The 20,643-nt window shown below is 43.3% G+C and overlaps 2 protein-coding genes across 2 annotated transcripts in view; both read right to left on the minus strand.

The window, feature by feature from the left end:
• Positions 1–20,643, minus strand: part of LOC125768286 (putative uncharacterized protein DDB_G0282133) — a 260,527-nt gene that overhangs the window by 211,532 nt on the left and 28,352 nt on the right. The window lies entirely within an intron of this gene.
• Positions 1–20,643, minus strand: part of LOC125769450 (ankyrin repeat and LEM domain-containing protein 1-like) — a 361,429-nt gene that overhangs the window by 149,111 nt on the left and 191,675 nt on the right.

A 20,643-nucleotide genomic window follows, 5' to 3' on the forward strand; every position in this document is an offset into this window, starting at 1 on the left:
TTAGGAGACTCGCGTGAAACAGCGCTGCGACGTTTTCTGGCTCTGGAGAAAAAACTCGACAAGCAGCCGGAACTAAAGGAGCAATACTCGCAGTTCATCCGAGAGTACGAGAAACTCGGACACATGCGCGAGATTGTGGAAGCACCGAACGAGGATCCAGGGTCGGTGTTTTATCTACCTCATCACTGCGTGCTGAGGCCTTCAAGCACGACAACTAAACTCCGAGTCGTGTTTGACGGGTCGGCGAAGACGTCAACAGGTGTTTCGATAAACGACGTCTTGATGACTGGAGCAACAGTCCAGAACGACCTCACTGCAATTTTACTTCGTTTCAGAGGTTTTAGATACGTCTTCACACTCGATATTCCGAAGATGTTTCGTCAGGTGATCGTCCATCCGGAAGACACTAGGTACCAGCGAATCTTTTGGAGATACAATTGGAACGATCCAATTACAGTAAGAGAGCTGCTCACGGTTACGTATGGCTTGGGACCCTCTCCATTCCAAGCAACCATGGCGCTCAAACAAGCTGCAAACGATCATCAGGACGAGTTCCCGAGGGCTGCCGAGGTGGTCAACAGAGGAACATATATGGACGATACACTGACGGGCGCCAATGCACTTGCGGAAGCATGTCAACTACAACGAGATGTGACAAAATTGCTAGCGAAAGCTTGTTTCAGCGCTCATAAGTGGTGTGCTAATCATTCCGATATCGTTGCAGGAGTAGCAGAAGAGTTACGAGGAAATTCTTTTGAGGTTACCGACAACACCTGCAAGACGACCGTTAAGACGTTAGGCATTACATGGAATCCGTTTGAGGATTGGTTTTCGGTATCCGTTCCTGACTTCGACAACCTAGAAGGAATGACTCGTAGAAGACTTCTGAGTCAGCTGGCCAAGATTTTCGACCCGCTTGGATTCTTTGGGCCAGTAATTACATATGCTAAGCTGATACTACGTGAGGTCGGCGAACTGAAAATCGAATGGGATGACCCAGTCCCAACCGAAGTCAACGAGAAGTGGCAACACTTCCGAACCGAGATGACAGCGCTGAGGGAAGTCCGAGTTCCAAGATGGATTTCCTGGGAGGATGTGCTCAAGTTGGAACTGCAAGGGTTCGCTGACGCATCCGACCAAGCCTATGGTGCATGTTTGTACATACAGGGATCTTTTGCCAACGAGGAGTCCAGGATGCAACTGATTTGCAGTAAGTCCCGAATTCTACCGAAGAAGAGGAATCCGAAGGAGAAGGCCATTACGACCCCTCGAGCTGAACTATTGGCAGCACTGTTACTAGCAAGAATGGTCGTAAAGTTCCTGAATGCTACGGAGCTTCAAATTGAGTCTGTTCACCTATGGAGCGATTCAAAAATCGTCTTGTCTTGGCTTAAGAAACCACCGGAGCTCCTGCAGACGTACGTTTCAAATCGGGTAAGGGAAATTCAACAACTCGATCAATCATTCCACTGGCATTATATTTCCACTTACGAGAATCCAGCCGATTTGATTTCCCGTGGAGTCACGCCTAAGAAATTGATTAGTTCAACGATGTGGTGGCAACCGTGGCCACTGCAACTCATCACCAAGAATGCGGACGAATTGGAAATACCAGACAACGAGCTACCAGAAATGCGATCTGGAGTGACTTTGACCATGACTGTTCCTTTCGAACGTTTCGCGATGTTTGAGAGGTTGAGCAGTTTTACAAAAATGGTTAGGAGTATGGCCTACTTGGTGCGTTTTGCTAGGTTCATCAAGTCACGCAAAACGGAGTGGTAAAGGGTCGACTCACAGCGATAGAGATGCGTACAGCGACGTACGTAATTGTGCGGATGGTGCAACGCGAAGCTTTCCAGCCAGAAATCCTCGCGCTGATGGGCGGTGCAAACAAAAACCGTCGACTAAATGGACTGAAGGCGTTTTGGGATCCCGACGATGGCATTTTACGAGTAGGGGGTAGAATCAAGCGAGCTCTCATACCATACGATAGTCGTCACCAGATGCTGCTACCAGCTAAGCATCCTGTCACCGAGGCACTTATTCGTGAACTACACAACGACAACTTGCACATTGGACAAAGAGGTTTGCTTGCAGTTGTACGTCAACGGTACTGGCCACTGAATGTGAAGAGTATCATCCGTAAGGTAATACGAAAATGTATCGTATGCTTCAAGGCAAATCCATTGAAGACGACGCAGATAATGGGTGATTTGCCGTCGTATCGTGTTCAGCCAGCACCTGTCTTTGCGAATACAGGTGTGGATTACGCTGGTCCCTTCTTGATTAAGTCTTCCACAACTCGCAAGCCACAAATTACGAAGGCCTACGTCTGCTTGTTCGTATGCTTGCAAACTCGAGCCGTACACGTGGAATTGGTCTCGGACTTGACGACGGATGCCTTCCTTGCAAGCTTGCGACGATTCACCAGCCGTCGCGGATACCCGAAAACTGTACGTTCTGACAATGCAACCAAGTTTGCAGGGGCCAAAACGGAGTTGCATGAGCTTTGGCGTATGTTCCAGAACGAATGCGCCACGAAGAAGATCACCGATTATTGCACTGACAAGGGTATTGACTGGTCGTTCATGCCACCTCGAAGTCCGCACTTTGGTGGTATATGGGAGGCTGGCGTGAAGCAGGTCAAACACCACTTGAAACGAATTGTTGGTGAAAGAAAACTAACCTACGAGGAGTTCTACACGACGCTGACACAGATAGAAGCGGTATTAAATTCTCGACCTTTAATACCGAGCTCTGATGATCCGTCCGATTACACTGCAATCACCCCAGCACATTTCCTGATAGGGAGGGAATTGCAAACTATTCCTGAACCTGACTATTCTATCCTTAAAGAAAACCGTCTCTCACGATGGCAGTTGGTGCAGTCTATGCTGCAACACTTCTGGAGACGGTGGACTGCAGAGTATCTGCCGGAGCTGCAGAATCGTTCGAAATGGTTGAAGCGGAAGGAGATCAAGGTGGGATCTCTTGTGCTGCTGATAGACCAGAATACACCACCTCTGCAGTGGCCGCTTGGAAGAATAGTAGCTGTACACCCCGGAGATGACGGTGCAACGCGCGTCGTTACTGTTAGAATGTCGAATGGAGCGGAGTTCAAACGTGCGGTAACCGAAGTCTGTTTGTTGCCGTTAGACGAAGATGAAGATTGAAATACTATTTCAACGCCGGGGAGGATGTTATGCTATTTGGGTTATTTTGAAATTGGTAGTTGGGAGCCAAGTATACCTCAGTCATAAGGACACCTTGGCTTCCTGTAACGTGTGCACAAATACCAATATGAATAAAGCAGAGTGCAAGTATTGAACTTAGTGAAAGGACGTGTTTTTTCTTTGCTCCCGAAATTCGTACTTGTGTCCTCTCTTGCAAATATACAGTCCACTCGAAGAACAGACTATATGACCCCAACATTGATGTCTTTTTATATGGGGAAAAGATATCAATCACCGACAACTTCCGATACCTTGGTGTATGGTTCAACTCGAGATTAAACTGGAGCACGCATATTACATCCCTTATTAAAAAGTGCTCGAAAAGAATCAACTTTCTAAGGACAGTCACAGGATTCTGGTTGGGCGCACACCCAACTGATGTCCTGCGACTGTATAAGACTACGGTGTTATCCGTTTTGGAATATGGAAGCATATGCTTACATTGGGCATCCAATACGCAGATACTTAAACTGGAGCGAATTCAGTACCGTGGTCTTAGACTCGCACTGGGGAGCATGAAATCAACACACAACATGTCCCTTGAAGTGATGACCGGAGTGATGCCGCTAAGATTACGTTTTGAAATGCTGTCGCTTCGCCTTCTAGTCCGTTCTTCAGTATCAAATCCCTTGATCATAGAGAATTTTATAGCGCTTATAGAGGCAGGTTCTAAGAGCAAAATCATTAACATATATAATGATTTTGTTGCTCTATAAGCCCATCCTAGTGCCCCACAAGCAGTAAACCGTGCTGCCCTTCCTGAGTGCTACAGTTCTAATGTTAGTACAGATTCCTCGTTGCATGAGGAAATCAAGGTCATTCCCAATGATCTTCGCCCGAGAGTAGTGCCGGGCATTTTCGTGAATAGGTACGGCCATATAGACAAAATGAACCAGTTTTACACTGATGGATCATCCTCTGAGGAGGGCACCGGCTTCGGTGTTTTTAGCGAGACTACCGAAGCCTTCTTTAAATTGCGGCAGCCATGTACTGTGTTTACAGCTGAGCTCGCCGCAATTTTTTACGCACTATTGCAGCGAGCCCCCCCAGACCAGTACTTCATTTTTACTGATAGCCTTAGTGCTATTGAAGCTCTGAAAACCCCAAGGGCTGTTAAGAGTCAAGACTTCTTTATTGTAAAAATTATCGAGTTTCTAGGCTCGCTGTTTGATAAGGCGTTTAGAATATCGCCAATATGGGTCCCTTCTCATTGTGGAATTCCCGGCAATGAGAAGGCAGACTCACTGGCCAAAACAGGCGTCAGAGGCATTTTACGACCGACCCATCTCATCCCAAGAGTACCTTCGTTCCCCACAGCAACTTTTTCTGTCTCGCTGGCAGAGCATGTGGGAAGCGGACGAACTCGGGCGGTTCCTTTTCACGATCTCTCCGCAAGTGTCCCTGCGGCCTTGGTTCGTTGGGCTCTCTGTAGATCGTGCATTCATTCGGATGATGTCTCGACTCATGTCGAATCATTCTGGATCTGGATGCACATCTACAGCGTATTAATCTGGCTCAGACGAAAGTCTGTGGCTGCGGCATTGGATTCCACGATGTGGATCACCTTCTGTGGTCCTGCGTGGAATTCGAAGCTGCGAGACCCTGCTTGATAAGCGCAGTGTAGGCCATCGGCAGACAGCCGGATACACCGATCAGAGATGTTTTGGCGTGTAGGGACTTGAGGTTCATGAGGTTTGTCTTCCGCTTCGCCAGGGACAACGGTCTTCTCCTTTGAATCCTATCCCTATTTTCCCTCCTTCCCCTTCCTCCTATACCTTTCGTTATCCGTTGCGTTGTATTCGTCCTTACATGTTTTTTTGTAGTGCCTTAGCCAAGCCGTTGAGGAAACAGTCGTCTTCGAGGACAATGCCAGAGCCGCAAAAGGGAGGCAGACAGGGTGTTTTCTGCTGTCCACAATATTCTAATTGTTGTTTGTTTGTTACAGTCCTGTGCAGCCCCCAAGCAACGAGCGACAAGACCGCTATTGGTGTACTCACCATTTTCACCAGCACCACCATCACACAATAGAAATAATATGGACAATTATCCACATGTATTCAACAACAAGACGCACAGAAATCAATAGGACTCCGAACCAATCCACAACAACAATAGTAACAAAACCAGCAATAACCACAAACCCCAGAATCACAACCGAGTATGCCCGGGATAAGGCAAAGGACAAGGAGGAAATGCCTTGTGATAATAATGATAATTGTACTGCTTAAGCTCCAGAGGCTGACAATACGGCCGAAGCCGTAATCATGAATTATAAATAAAAATAAAAGAAATAAAATTTCGCATATTTTTTGTACGTTCATTTCCTGAATACTACTATTTAAGTCCCCGCGCATTTTAGTAACATGAGTTCCAGCGAAGTGAATAGTAGTAGCGCCCCGGTTGCAACCGTGTCAAGTATTATTTCATTTTAAAATTATATAATTACCCTCCTGTAAACAGCAATGGTAAATATTTGTTCCATCCACCAACAGTAATCAACTAGGAAATGCAGCGGATTGCTGCAAGATACCCCGCCCAACCAGAAGCAACATCAGACGAACGGAAGGCAATACTCGCTAGGAAACGACACCCAGATAACCTCACTACGACCACAAAGTCTGATATGGGTCGCAACATTTTTATTTGCTCTACACTACGACTTTGTGGTCTTAGTAGAGGATTGGTTCGAAATCACGCTATTTTATACCAAAGAGTTGTGGGTGCTCTTGGGGGAAGGGCAGGAAGAGGAGCATAAAATTTGGAATGTTTCGGGAAAATTTTCATTGAGTTTCGTGATCGTTTGAAACTTTCAACATTTGTTCATCTGTCAATGCAATACATCGAAGGCGTCTTCTTTGCTTCGTCGAGCATATCCAGCTCTCCAACCAGCATATCGAGCAGTTTTCGAGTGAATTTTGAGTTCTGGTCGAACAGTGGCCGAATGGAAGTCAATCGGGCGAGATCCACGCAGCCCGGTTCATTCGTGGCCAAGGTGTATCTACCTGTGAGATTTCAAATTCGAATTTTAAATTATTTAATAATTTTAATTTAATTTAATTTTAATAATTTTGATTTATTTTAATAAAACATTTTTTTTACAATTTCACTTATTACAGAGTTAATCCTACAACTAAACGCTTGTATAATTAGAACAGTTAGTAAATTTGTTAACAATAACTAATAGTAAGCCTTATTCATATGTTAATTTACAAAATGCTTTTCGTACATTTGAAAGTTAATTCTTCTTCTTCTTGGCTCTAACGACCTTACCGGTCACGCCGGCCATTTCTGGCTTACTAGACTTATTTTTACCACGTAGCCGGATAGTCAGTCCTTGCTACGGGGGGACGGTCCGGCCGTGTGGACTGGCGCCGTTTATCACATGCACCACCGGGCCGCCCGTGAAAGTTAATTATAATTATTATAATTATAGTAATAATTATAGTAATTGTGATCATATTTATAATTCATTATTGTAATTATTATAAAATAATTATAATTAAAATAATTAATTATCAACTAATTAATGCATTTTGCATTTAATGCATTTTGTACATAATTTAATTTTAGTTCATTTAAAGCCATTGATGGTGCATGTGAAAAACGGCGCCCGTCCACACGGCAGGGAGCGGGTTCAAATCCCATCCGGACCGTCTCCCCGTAGCATGGACTGACTATCCTGCTACGTGGTAAAATAAGTCTGGATACGGCCAGGCCGTTCTAACCGAGCAAAAAAAAAGCCAACATAACTTAATCGCAGTCTGATCTGAAGTCTAATTAGTCTGAGCTAACATTTAAACCAGAGAACAGCAGAGAAGCTGGTACGGCTGTTGAAGGCTGCATGGACGGGGTGCAGTGCAAGGTGAGAGTATCGAACATGCTGTCGGAATCGTTCGAATCTCACCGGGGTCTGAGGCAAGGGGACGGAATCTCCTGTTTGTTTGTATCAGTTGACGGCGACGATCTCGCAGTGGTAGAGGAGTTCTGCTACCTTGGTACGATCGTAACTTCGGCCAACAACGAAGGCGCACATTTTGTGAAATCGTGCCTACTACGGACTCTACAACCTCCTGCGATCCAAACGACTCCAGCATCACACGAAATGCACGTTATATCGCACACTAATACGTCCTGATACATTGATGCAGTCCTCTACGGGTACGAGTCGTGGACTATGCTAACGGAGTACGCCAATGCACTCGCTATTTTCGAACGGTGGGTGCTAGGGACTATCTTTGGTGGTGTGTGCGAGCAGGGCTGAGCTTGAGCTAGCTGAGCTGTTTGGCGGTGCAGATATCCTGACGGTTGTTAAAGCCGGAAGTATAAGATGGCTGGGGCACGTGATGAGGATGCCGGACTCATGCCTCACCAGGAAGGTATTCGTCAGCGATCCGTTCGGCACGAGGCGGAGAGGAGCACAGCGAGCTCGTTGGCTGGATCAGGTGGAGTCGAACCTGTCGGAGATCGGATGCAGCCGTGGATGGAGGACTGCAGCACTGGACCGAGTTTCCTGGAAACGGATTGGCGACCAGGCCATGTCTACGCGACGTGCTCGACCATGAGCAGGCCAGAAAAGAAGAAGATTAAAATGAAATTGAAACTATTATTTTGCTTTTATAAATTTAGTAAGGATAGTAGAAACCGGAATCAGGGATAAAGCGGATTTGATGTGTTTGATGAGTTGTTAAAGGTAACTCAAATCTTCTAACCTCGGGTCCATCAGACCACCCAAGAAAGAATAAGAGAAAGTTCTTTCACTCGGTCGGGTATAACCCTCGGTGAGTTGTTTGGTAACTCTAACATTTTCACAGTGTAAAACCGTAGACTACCCTTAAAGTAGTCGAATTTGTTACCTAGATGAATTCCTAAATTCCTCTCAAACTTATTTTAGTTTAAATCTATATTTTTCAGATTTTATCGTACAAGCGTGATTTTCTGAGAAATTTCAGAATTTTTTTCTGTTCCTTTTCGTCTGGAGACAAAATAATGTCAATGTTGTCATCCAATTTACAATAATCCTTCAATGTTTTATAACCGTAACATTCCGTTAAGACGTGTCGGATCGTGTTTTGTGTACCACAGTATTGGCAAATTGGGGGAGAGACCTTTGAAAATAGGTAGCTATGAGTTAATTTAGTATGGCCGATTCGTATTATTGATAGGACCTGCTGGTCTTTACTGTTTTGGAGATCTGGCCAGGGTGAAGTGGATGTTTTTATATATCTAAGTTTGTTTGTTATATCCCTTAACCATGAATTAGTATTTTTTTTAAACTCCTTGTTAGCTTTTTGGAGAAGTGAGTCGCATTCAAAGTTCTTTTCAACACATCGATATACAGAGCCAACCAGTTTTTTTGTGATTATGTGTGTAAAAGGTAGTGAACCACTCTCACATAACAGGGAACTAATCGGACTGGTTCTGAATCCGCCAGTGGCACTTCTAATTGCTGCATGGTAAATAGGAGCTATGATTTTATTAAAGGTATCAAATTGTGAATTGATAAATTCTGTTCCATGGAGGATTTTTGGAAGAAGCCAGCTATTAATTAAACGGATTAAGATTTCTCTGAAAGCTTTGATTTTTCGAGAACCTAACATTTTGAATAGATTTATGTGAGCTACAGTGGAAGTTTTGATGTGATTCAAGTGACCTTTGAAAGATATCTTCGAATCAAAAATGACCCCTAAAATTTTTGCTCTGTTGACGTTTGGAATATGTTTGTTTTGTTTTGTTTTTTTTTTGCTCGGTTAGAACGCCGTATTAATACTTATTTAGTCATGCCCATGCTACGGGGGGACGGTCCAGATGGGATATCCCCGGTCCTGCCGTGTGGACTGGCCCCGTTTTTCACATGCACCACCGGGCCGCCCCATATGTTTGTTATCTATTTTTAATTTACTGAGGGGATGGAAATAAAAACGGTTACAAATGTGTAAGATTTTATACTTATCCGGTGCCACTTTAAATGTTGCCTATCTGAACATCGTTTAAACGCAAGTAAACATTTATCAAACGCAACTAAACATTTGCTATCCGCTGTGCCAATGCAAGTTTAGATGCAGCTGAAGACTGTTTACTTGGGCTCGAAAACGGTGTCATAATGGAGGAAAAAACGCGTATGGTGAGCTTAGAAAGAAATAAGATACTTTTCAAAAAAGCGTATGAGTATATAACATATTCAAAACCCCCAGTCGAGAATTACCTCGACAATACGGCATAGACCGTAATACTCAATAAAATAATATAAAATATTCAAGAAAAATAAACTTGCATGAAGGTATTTTGGAATATGTTTTAGTTTTTAGCGGATTTTGCAAGCACTTCAAATGCTCGGGATGTTGAGCGTATATTAAGTTTCGACGAAATGAAAATTCAGCATACAATGGAATATAATCATGCCACAGATGAGTTTATTGGCCCCCATAACTATATACAGGTAGTTATGGCTAGAGGCTTGTAGAGTCTAAGTATAAAATATTTAAGAATCGGATATGTCATATGTGGCTACCTTGCTTAAATGAACCTCGGGATTAAGAGCACGAGCTTCAAGGGACATTATTGAGAAGGGCAGTTGGGTGGCAGCCAGCAAAGAGAACGGATATAACTAAACGTGAAATAAAGTAAAAGCTACTGTTAACTCAACAATTTCGGCGCAGCCGTTAGACTCCATGAAATAGTGAGAGTGTGCGCCTGGACTCATTGTAAATTTCATAGGAATAAATTTGGACGGAATGTTGAGAAAAGTGAACATAGAATGAAGACGAAATCCAGTGGGTTTCTGATTATTTAAACCTTGGAACTGAAGTTAAGTGACACTAGCCTTATGTAAAGAAAAAGGAAACGAAGCATTTATATCAGTTCAATATTGTGTTGTTAAAAGAGAGAAAAGTAAACCCATTTGCTGTAGGTTACTGCAAACCAAAATATCGAAAATTTGACAAGTAGTAATGATTTTTTCCCTGTACTCCACTCCAAATGAACCAGAATAAGCGATTTATTGTTCCACTGGGACCATTTAACGATAAAGTCGATTCTCACGACTTACGTTGCGAATGTTAGGAATGGCATCGGGCCTTTAAACTGATCCTACAAATGTGAAAAAAGAAATCCCAAAGTCGTAAGCTGGTTAACATGCTAACGATGAGAGGTGGATTGCAACGCATATACTACAATTCGCGTCCAGTACCTGTAGAAGTTGTTCCTAAGCCAATTTAAGTGCCTATGATGCCGACTGAAATACCGGAATATAAGCGCCTACAACACTTTTTCATGGGAAAGGGAAATAAGCGAGTGGATTTGGAAGTTTTTCGATCCCTTAGGCAGTTACCGAAAGCATCATTTAACGCTTTTATGCTGCGACTTCGAGCTCAAGCGGCAAGATACGAGTTTTCCGACCATGAGGAGAACTCACGGTGTTATTGCAACAAATCACGATCGGGGCACGCGAAGAAAAATTAAGGGACAAAGCCTTAGAGAACATCATCTGGATAAAATTATAATTTACGCAATAAACCGTTAGATTCTCCTACAACAACGGGAAAAACATAAACCCTTTTCAGCTGAGACGGAAGTGAATAGTATTAATCCCATTCGCTCAAGGAATCGGAACATCAGCTCGGGTCGTGGCATTGAACGCTATCACCGTTATGAAGGAACGCGACCGGATAATTTGGGTAATGGGTGTTACTACGGTGCATCGGTACGCGGGTGCAAGCGGAGCGATTCTTCTCGGCACTTCGAGGATTCGCGAAATTGTGTTCCTAGAAATGCTCGCTGTAATAATTGCGGAGGATATGGGCACTATGTCTGAAAATGTGACAATCGAGTTCAACAAACGAATCGGTTCTTTGGACGCGAGTTCAGTCGCGGATTGAAAAGTAACACCAATACAGTAGATGCGGCAGTGACCAGGAAAGTAAAGGAGCATATCGCTAAGGTGGAGTAATTGCATTTCTCAAAGAATTATGAAATCTTTCAAAGAATTATGACGGACATGTTAAGCGGCATTGACGAGGATGGCTACCCGTTAAACATCTTGGGCACACAACTCTAGTCATCTAAAACAGTTGTAATATAAAAAAATCGCTTTACTTTCGCCACTTAGCGGACTACGGATTTACACTTGCTTTACACTGTAAAGTTTCTTTCTTTTAAACGTTGTAGTCATCGAGGCCTTACCTTGGGTAGGGGGACTCTCGATGCTCTTGAAATAACAACACGAATTATTTGATCTGGAATCCCAGTTGTGTATCTGATCCTTGACAATTGTCAACTCACGATCGATCACTGGGGACAGACCGCGTTCTAACAGTTTTGGTTTATTTTATACTCTGAGTTGTGTAGGTGTGCATGGTTTCTACATAAGGGCTTATGTATTGAATGTTTCTATTTCTATGATTCTATTTTCTTGTAATGATTATTAATGCATTTCTGTAAATTTCGGTTGATACGCATTAGCGCATAAATCAAGCGTCGAGTGGGTCTTACGCAGGAGGGCTAATGAATGGAAACTTAAGTAACCTTTTCAAGTGTAACCAACAGCGTGAAAAAGGATTGTATATGCAACGCAATGAGCGATCTTCGATTATGTCACCTTCAGGTACTTGAAAGGGTTAAAACAGATGCGTTTAGAAAAGGCGTGCAAAACCCTAGCCATGTGTTTTATGTTATGTGTCAGAATGAGAATAGAAGAAAATAGGAAAAGACCAACGCGATTGAATAAACCGATTCTATACTTTGAATTTTCATGTGCTGTTTGAGATTTCCAATGTGTTAGTTATTTAATGTTTAACAGATATGCTACACAGTAAAGTACCTGGGAGTCACATTGGACGAGCATTTGTCCTGGCTGCCACACGTGGGGCAGACCTGTGGTAAAGCGCTCCGAGTGGCCAAATTGGTCGCACTCATGATGAGATATCATAGTGGACCCAAATGCTCGAAGCGACAGCTTCTTCTAGCAGTTGTAGAATCCATCCTGCGGTTCCCATCAGGGCTGCTGCAGTGGGGAGACAGGCCAACCGCAGGCTTCTGGAGCGCACCCAGCGACAGAGCCTTCCTCTGACAGAATACACATGTCGCTGCTGGGTCCGTTCTAACGCTGTATACATCGCTACCTTTTGATTCAGCCTTTGCTGATGTTGAAGAAACATCCATACCACGCGATTTTTCCTGCTGTGTCACCTGCAATACGTTCGCATGACCACGCAGGAACTGCAGCACGTCTTCATACTTCGGAACATTCGTGCTGTGTAAGCGTACCTGGATCCAACCTTGCGCAGAGCATGTATGCCAATAGTTCACTCCAATCGTCTGTTTGTACGCCCATTCTATCAATCATTTTGACACGTTTTTCGAAGCTGTCAATCAACGCGATGAGCATATCGTAACTTTCCTTTTTCATTACCGGCGTAGTGAAGAGTTTGTCAAGATATTTCTTCACTATGATCTTCTTTTTGTCGTACCGCGTCTTTAGCAGATCCCATACAACAACATAATTAGCACTGGTGGTGCTTGTGATAAACGGCGCCAGTCCACACGGCCGGACCGGGTGCAAATCCCATCCGGACCGTCCCCCCGTAGCAAGGACTTGAAGTGGGGTTGAACTTCTTTTTATTTTACAGAAATCGGGATCGGAGATCCTCACTGGCTGGCTTGCCAAAACCTTCTGGTCCTTGACCTGATAATTTGCCCTGCTTATATACTATTTGGTAGCGCTCGCTAAATGCGCGAAGGTGATCCGTTTTGATGCACGAACCTGATCCGTTTTCTTTGGTTGAAAGTAGCGTGGATGCTACACTACTCCCCCTCTATTTCGCGGAGCGTAAAATGAACATTTTTTTGTACGTTTTCTAGATAGTATGCGGGTTTTAACCTATCTATTGAGATGGATTCATGTTTTCCATTTTTGTCGATAACAAAATATTTCCTGAGTTTCTTAACCACATCGTATGGCCCTTCGTACGGAGGTTCTAGGCCAGCTCTAACCCTATCAACCCTAATGTATACCTTTTTACAAGTTTCGATACTCTTATCTACGTATACCTTAGTGTTCGATTGTCGTGGTGATGTGGGAGATATTTTGCTGAAAACGTTTTTTAATCGCGTTACATACTCCGTGGTATCGGGAGTAGGTGTTAATGACGGCGTTAGAAAATCAGCAGGCAACCGTAAATTTTGTCCGTAAACTAATTCTGCTGGAGTACATTTGAGATCTTCTTTATGTGTTATTCGTATTCCTAAAAGTACTATTGGTAACTTTTTAGTCCAGCGTTCAGAGGTATCATTTGCCATCAGTGAACCTTTCAATTGCCTATGAAAACGTTCCACTAATCCATTTGACTGTGGATGATACGCAGTAGTGGTAATGTGATGACTACCTAATAGCTTAGTCAGCTCAGCAAATAGTTTCGACTGAAACTGCCTACCTCTATCTGAAGATATGTTTACAGGACATCCAAATCGAGATACATAATTTTGAACCAGCGTTTTAGCTACTGTCGCAGCGGTAATATCGGCTATTGGAAATCGAGTATACCTATCGATTACGGTTAATATGTAAGCCATATTATCGGAAAGAGGAAGCGGTCCTACTATGTCGATATGTATGTGATCGAATCTTCCTGATGGAAGGTCAAAGCGAGACAATGGTGTGCGCGTGTGCCTGTAAACTTTAGCTTTTTGACAATTATTGCAAGCTTTGGTCCATTCGTTGATGTTTTTATTCATGTTGGGCCAAACATATTTTAAAGCTATGAGTTTTCTAGTCGCTCGGATTCTGGGATGGGAAATATTGTGTTGTTCTTTGAACAGTGAAAATCTATGAGGTTCCGAAATGTATGGGCGATTTTTTCCAGTCGAAGTCTCAAAATATATCCCTGCAATCTATCTAATTTATATTTTGAATTTTTAGATTGATACTTCAAAACATTTTCTAATTCTGGATCGGTATTTTGGCTCAAAACTAGAGTATTATAATCCAGTAAGCTAGTCTCACTACTCTCACCGATGCGCGATAACGTGTCTGCTACGACATTGCTATCACCTTTTATGTAGCGTATATCTGAGGCGAATTGGGATATGAAATCCAAATGTCTGGATTGCCTGGGAGTTTTATCCGCTTTAGAGTGAATAGCAGTAGTGAGGGGTTTGTGATCTGTTAGGATGAAACTCCCTTCCCCCTCCCTTCAATGAAATACCGAAAATGTTTGATAACCAAATAGATTGCTAGTAATTCCTTATCAAAGGTGGAATATTTTTGTTCAGCATCTGTAAGCTGTTTTGAGAAAAAGGCTAGTGGTTCCTAAGTGCCATTGTTATCTTGTTGTAACACAGCTCCGACTGCTATATTTGAAGCATCGGTTGTTATATTGTAATTACTATTGTTATTTGGATAGCTGAGCAATGTGGCTTGGACAATACCAGCTTTCAGCTTTTGAAACGCTGTTTCGCATTCTGGAGACCAATCCCAAGAGTTTGATCTGAACTTGGAATGAACGGCAATGTGTTTGTGCAGCGGTTTCATTATCTCTGCGATGTGTGGAATAAACCGGTGGTAATAATTTACCATACTCACAAAACGTTGCAGCTGCTTTAAGGATTTGGGTTGAGGAAAATTAATGATTGCATCAACTTTATCCTTAGTTGGGGTAATACCCTTGCCGTCAATATGATGCCCTAAAAATTCGAGCTGGGGTACTCCAAACACACACTTAGAATGTTTGAGTTTTACATAATTTTCCGCCAATCTTTTCAGGACCTCTCTCACATGCATGATGTGTTCTTCTTGAGAAGTGCTTCCGATCAAGATGTCATCGATGTAGACGAAAACATAGTCTAAATCTTGGAAAATTGTGTTTACAAAACGCTGAAAGGTTGGTCCAGCATTTCTAAGACCGAAAGGCATTCTTAGAAATTCAAAGAGTCCAAAAGGTGTGGTTATTGCGGTTTTATATATATCTTCCGAAGCTACGGGAATTAGATGATATGCTTTGATTATGTCTAGTTTGGAAAAAATTGAACAGTTATGAAGATTCATCGCAAAATTTTGGATATGTGGGATTGGGTATCGGTCAGGAATAGTAACTGCATTCAACTGACGATAGTCCCCACATGGCCTCCAATCATTGTCAGTTTTAGCCACCATATGTAGAGGCGATGACACTTGCATCCGGCAGATGCCCAATTCCAGCATATGTTGGAATTCAGCGTGGGCAGCCTTATGCCTAACTGGGTACAATCTTCTGGGTTTTGAACTAGGTAGTTGTCCATTGGTATGAATGTGATGAACAACGCTATGCCCAATCGGCTTGTTGAAATCCGGGGAAACCATCAATGATGAAAACTCTTTCAACAAATCCGTGTATACATTATTAACAGAAAATAATTTCGGCGACGGAGTATCGACCTTGGCTATACTTGCTTTTGTGGACAGACTGGTGAGTGGATCCACCAACCGTTTGTTACGCAGATCAACCAATAGACCATATCGTTTGAGGAAATCTGCCCCAATGATCGGATGGTTTACTGCGGCAAGCACAAAAGTATGAGGAAAAGATCGCCGTAAACCAAGTGATACCTTCATGAACTTTACTCCAAAGGTTGGAATAGGAGTTCCATTTGCAGCAACCAGGATGTCACTGGATTTAGTCAAAACACCAAAAACGGAATTGGGAATTACAGACACATCCGCACCACTATCTATTAAGAAAGTTAATTTCGAAACCTCGTCATGAAGGAAAAGGCGGCATGAATATGGGAATTCACCAACAGATTCGACATCTGTGGACTTTATTTGTTTTTTGTCAGCCTTATGGGCTATAAAATTGCAAGGCTTAACGCATTTGGTCGCCTCGATGCCATATTTCTTATGATACCAACACAAAGATTTTCCTTTCTCTCGCGAGGCACTACGATTGCGACTCTCTTTTCGCGGAACTGATCGAGTTCGAGCTCGTGAGACTTGCATTTTTCTTACTAGATTTTTTAGCTCCGATATTTCAGTCTGAAGGACTGAAATATCACTTGGATTAGTTTTTAAGGCACACGCGCTCACCGATGCGCCCTTTGACGCTTCCCAAATTTTATCGGCAATGGGCAATATTTCCGCTATGTTACTGTTACCCATAGAAATAATCGCAATCTCGATAGCTTTCGGTAAACGCCCTAACCATAAACGAAAAATCAACTTATCTGAGAATTCCGTTGAACGGGCCAGCTGCATCAACCGTCGATTAAAATCTGAAGGGCTGCTGTCTCCCATCTCGGCATTGTACAGCAGCTTGGAGATCCGTTGCTCTTCGCTGATGGACAGGCGTTGTAGCAAGGCGTCCTTCAGGAAGGTGTAACGATTCTGCGCTGGAGGATTTTGGACGATGTCGATCACTTTCTCGATGATTTCCGGCGACATCGCAGTCAGCAGATGAGCATATTTTGTACGATCCAATTTCGTACCGGCGTTCTCGAATTTTGCCTCCGCCTGTATGAACCAGGTATTTGGCGAGCTGGTCCAAAAGGGCGGTAACTTGACGGACCCGATCGCTTCGCGGCTAGTCTGATCGTAACAATCGAGTAGCGGGATGCTTTGCGTGGTTTGCTCTTCGTCGTTGTTCGTCGCCATGGTTTTGACCGGGGTTCTTAGCATCGAAAGAACTTAAATCCCGAATATTCGACGACGGTGTAGTATCGGCGGCGCGGACTGCGCGTCGACTTCTCTGTGTGTGATGAACAACACTAGGAGAAAATGCCGATCTTGAGAGTGTGGTGGTGCGCCTTGGGATGGCGAGATAGTTCTTCACACAACACGCGCGTTTTATCGAAAAACACTATGCGAATAACTTTGCACAACACTTGTAAAAATGTCCACACTTTACACGACACTTCACTGTACAACGAAACTTTTCACGCGGTAGCGAGGACTTTACGCGGATTTACGTGTATTTACATGTATTCACGTATTCTTACATGTATTTACGTGTTTTTACTTAGCCGCGAACTGAGAAGGCGGGCAAGCGAGTGATGGTAATCAGGACTGTTGTAGGGCTCCGTTTAGTCGTCTGGCTCCAGAGGATGATGAAAACCAACCGTAGAACGGACAATTAAGATAATTCCAATAAGGAATTCTGTAGCTCTCAAAAGAGCTTGGAGAAGGTAACGTGAGTTCTAATAAGAACAATTTCTATTGTCCGTCTTTGGTTTCTTGTTAACTGTTGCTCACTGGATCGAGTTTCGTCCAGGGGGGCGGATCCTCCAAAGGGGGCGTATCCTTCCCGATCACGTCGGGGTCACCAATGAAGTGGGGTTGAACTTCTTTTTATTTTACAGAAATCGGGATCGGAGATCCTCACTGGCTGGCTTGCCAAAACCTTCTGGTTCTTGACCTGATAATTTGCCCTGCTTATATACTATTTGGTAGCGCTCGCTAAATGCGCGAAGGTGATCCGTTTTGATGCACGAACCTGATCCGTTTTCTTTGGTTGAAAGTAGCGTGGATGCTACAGACTGACTATCCGGTTACGTGGTAGCGTTGTTATGAACGAAGCGTTGTTATGAATCAAACTGATAAATGCATCCCTAAACGTTAGCCAATTACCCATCTGACCATCAAAAGACGGTAGGCGTATTTGAGGCAATTTAACCCGTGACTTCGTAGCAGCTGGTGGTTCCACACTTGAGGATAGTTGACGTTCCACTTGCAACGCGAGCTCGAAATGGCGCCTTTCAAACATGGCATACTGTTCCACCTCTACCTCGAATATGTCATCTGACGTCGTTGCCAATCTGCTAGTATGATAGCGAGCGCACACACACAACGCCCACGCCCTGGCTACGTCCACAAGTATCTTCGTAGAAAGCCGAAACAAACCCTCTATGCTTACTGCACGCTTAAGCAAAACAACGCTTTACCGATTGCTACCCCGAATGCAGCGTACGTGGTATTCTAATGCGGATCGCAGGTATAATTTCCGAATCCTTTTTTACTTCGAGAAGATCCCAGGTATAAGTCCCGAACCCTCTTTCGCTTCGCGATTTGTGGACGCGTCCAGGACAGGACCCAATTTTTTGAAATTTTATATGACTTCGGCGTTTTTAGACGTCTCATGAGCCGTCATGAATACCCACTTGGCAAAAGTCGTACGACATTGAGGCTTATTAGCCGGCTTATTAAAGGCTTACTAGCAACTTAGTAAGCCTCGTTCGTGGATCGTTCGCGGGGGTGGGGGAATCGGGTATAGGAGGCGGGGCGTATGTACGCTTGCATACGAGCATGCAAGCTTGCAAGCATGGAAGCTCCCAAGCTTATTTATAATAAGCCTGGAAGCCAAAAAATTAGCTTTATTTTGTCCCGTTCTTTCCTTCGCTTTTTTTTCTTTCTCGCTTTCCCTTTCTTTCCTATTGCTGCATTCGGGACACCCTCGTCCCGAACACACCACGACCGTGAACGAAATAATTACCAGGAAATACATACGATCCCTTTTTTTATTGCACCTACGCTCATCATGCGCAAGCGGTCGCTGGACGAACAGGTAAAAAAAACTGCCGGCGTTCTGCGAAGCGGACGGTGGGATGGGGTGCCTATGTTTGGCAGAGGTTTCTGTAAATATATAGAAGAAAAAAAAACGGAGAGACATGAGAAATCTTTACACTTTGTTTTTTTTCTTTGACTCATTTCGAGTGTTAAAATGCGTACCTCTCAAGACGTCGAATATTCAGCACTCTCTCCGATGTGATTTGTCCTGCCATCCTGCGGTTTAACTCCGGCTTCACTCTTTCCGCTTCACGGCCAAACTCTTTCCATCAGCTGATCGACTCGATGGGATTCACTACGCACAAAACACAAGGAATAGAATTAATTCCCTAATCACATTCACTAGTTTTCACATTACTTACCGGAGCAAAGTATCACTTCACAAAACACGATCACGCTTGCGCACACACCTCCGCCTCCAGCAAAGGCCAAACTCATATGAATACGCCAAAGACAGGGCAAAAGCAATTTTGCAGTGAAAGAAAGGAGACAGCGAAAAACAATATAGTGCCACACTCCTCGACAGGCTTCAAAGTGTGGAACCAAAATTGTCTAACACTTCGAGTATGGGACCGTTCAGGTGTGGGGTGGGTTGGTGATGCAGGTTGCGGTGAGGGTTTACATAGAATATAGGAGCGTGTGTGAGTGAGGTAGGGTGGTGGAGTGAGAGTTTGTCGTACGATCGCTCGAAAGTGAGGGTCAGGGGTAGCGAGAATGAAGAAATTTCCCCCCTCTCATGCGATTTCTGCCAAGTGGGAATCTTATCTCGTTTTATTTCAATTTCGGTGAGTTTATGTATGCTTAAAATTTGAAATTCTCTGTTCCACAATAACTATTAACAAAGCAATCCAGCACACAAACCGCTTCGGTGAAATTTGACAAGGTATAGAGAGTTTCAAGGTGTGACACAGACATGCAAAACAAAATCAAACTGTTTTGTTCTATGTCGTGTTTGTCTGGTTTGTTCTATGCAGTTTGACAGAGCACCTCCATATGATTGCTTGGGTTTGTTCTTGTGTTTTTGTCTGGTTTGTCTTGTTCGAGAAGTGACAGCGCGCTGCCTTAGGCGCTGCTCTGCGATTTGTCGTATACGACAAACATTTGTTGGAACGACAAATACAAACGTCTGGAGCTGTATGAAGGTGCTCTGTCAAATCCGGTAAAACATGATCATACATCTGTCGTTATACAAATCAATTTGTTTTTTCTATAAACCTCGTAAAACTTGTCGTAGGCACATCTTTCAAAACGTGCATCTTGGTTGTCAAAAGAGAACAAATTGTTGCAGCAGAAATTAAATGGACGCAAGTTGTCGAATGTGCATCATTTTTAACTGAATTTTAATTAAAGCGGCCAGTCTAACAAGTTTAGGCTATGGAACTCAGATTTGAGGACGCTTTATTGTATTTTTTGTATGTTTGATGATTTTATGTTTTTCTTCTTATTATTACAGTTTGACGTCCCTTCTCTGTTTGACAGTTTGTGTGACGACAAATCCTAGAGCACCCATAAAACTTGTCGTTGTCGTTCGTCGTATACGACAAATCCCAGAGCAGCGCCTTAGACAGCAACATCGACATCCTTTTATCACCAGACCCAACAAATCAAAAGAAAATCTTACATTTTATACGAATAGGGTAAGTGTACCAATTGTCGTGCTAGCACCAATTGTTGTGCTATCGTCGGAAAAATGGATAATATGAAAACACCAGGGTAATTTATAGTTCCAAAAAAATATCTTCACATAACTTAACCGATTTTCTTCCCAGAATTCTTCCCAGATTTTTCCCAGAAGTTTCATTAATTTTATAAGCTTATTTTTCGAAAAATCTCGATTTTTATTTTTGCTGTCAAAAAATCTGAAATATCTTAACGATTGTCTAA

The sequence above is a fragment of the Anopheles funestus genome, chromosome 3RL (assembly GCF_943734845.2).
Source record: "Anopheles funestus chromosome 3RL, idAnoFuneDA-416_04, whole genome shotgun sequence".
NCBI lineage: Eukaryota > Metazoa > Arthropoda > Insecta > Diptera > Culicidae > Anopheles > Anopheles funestus.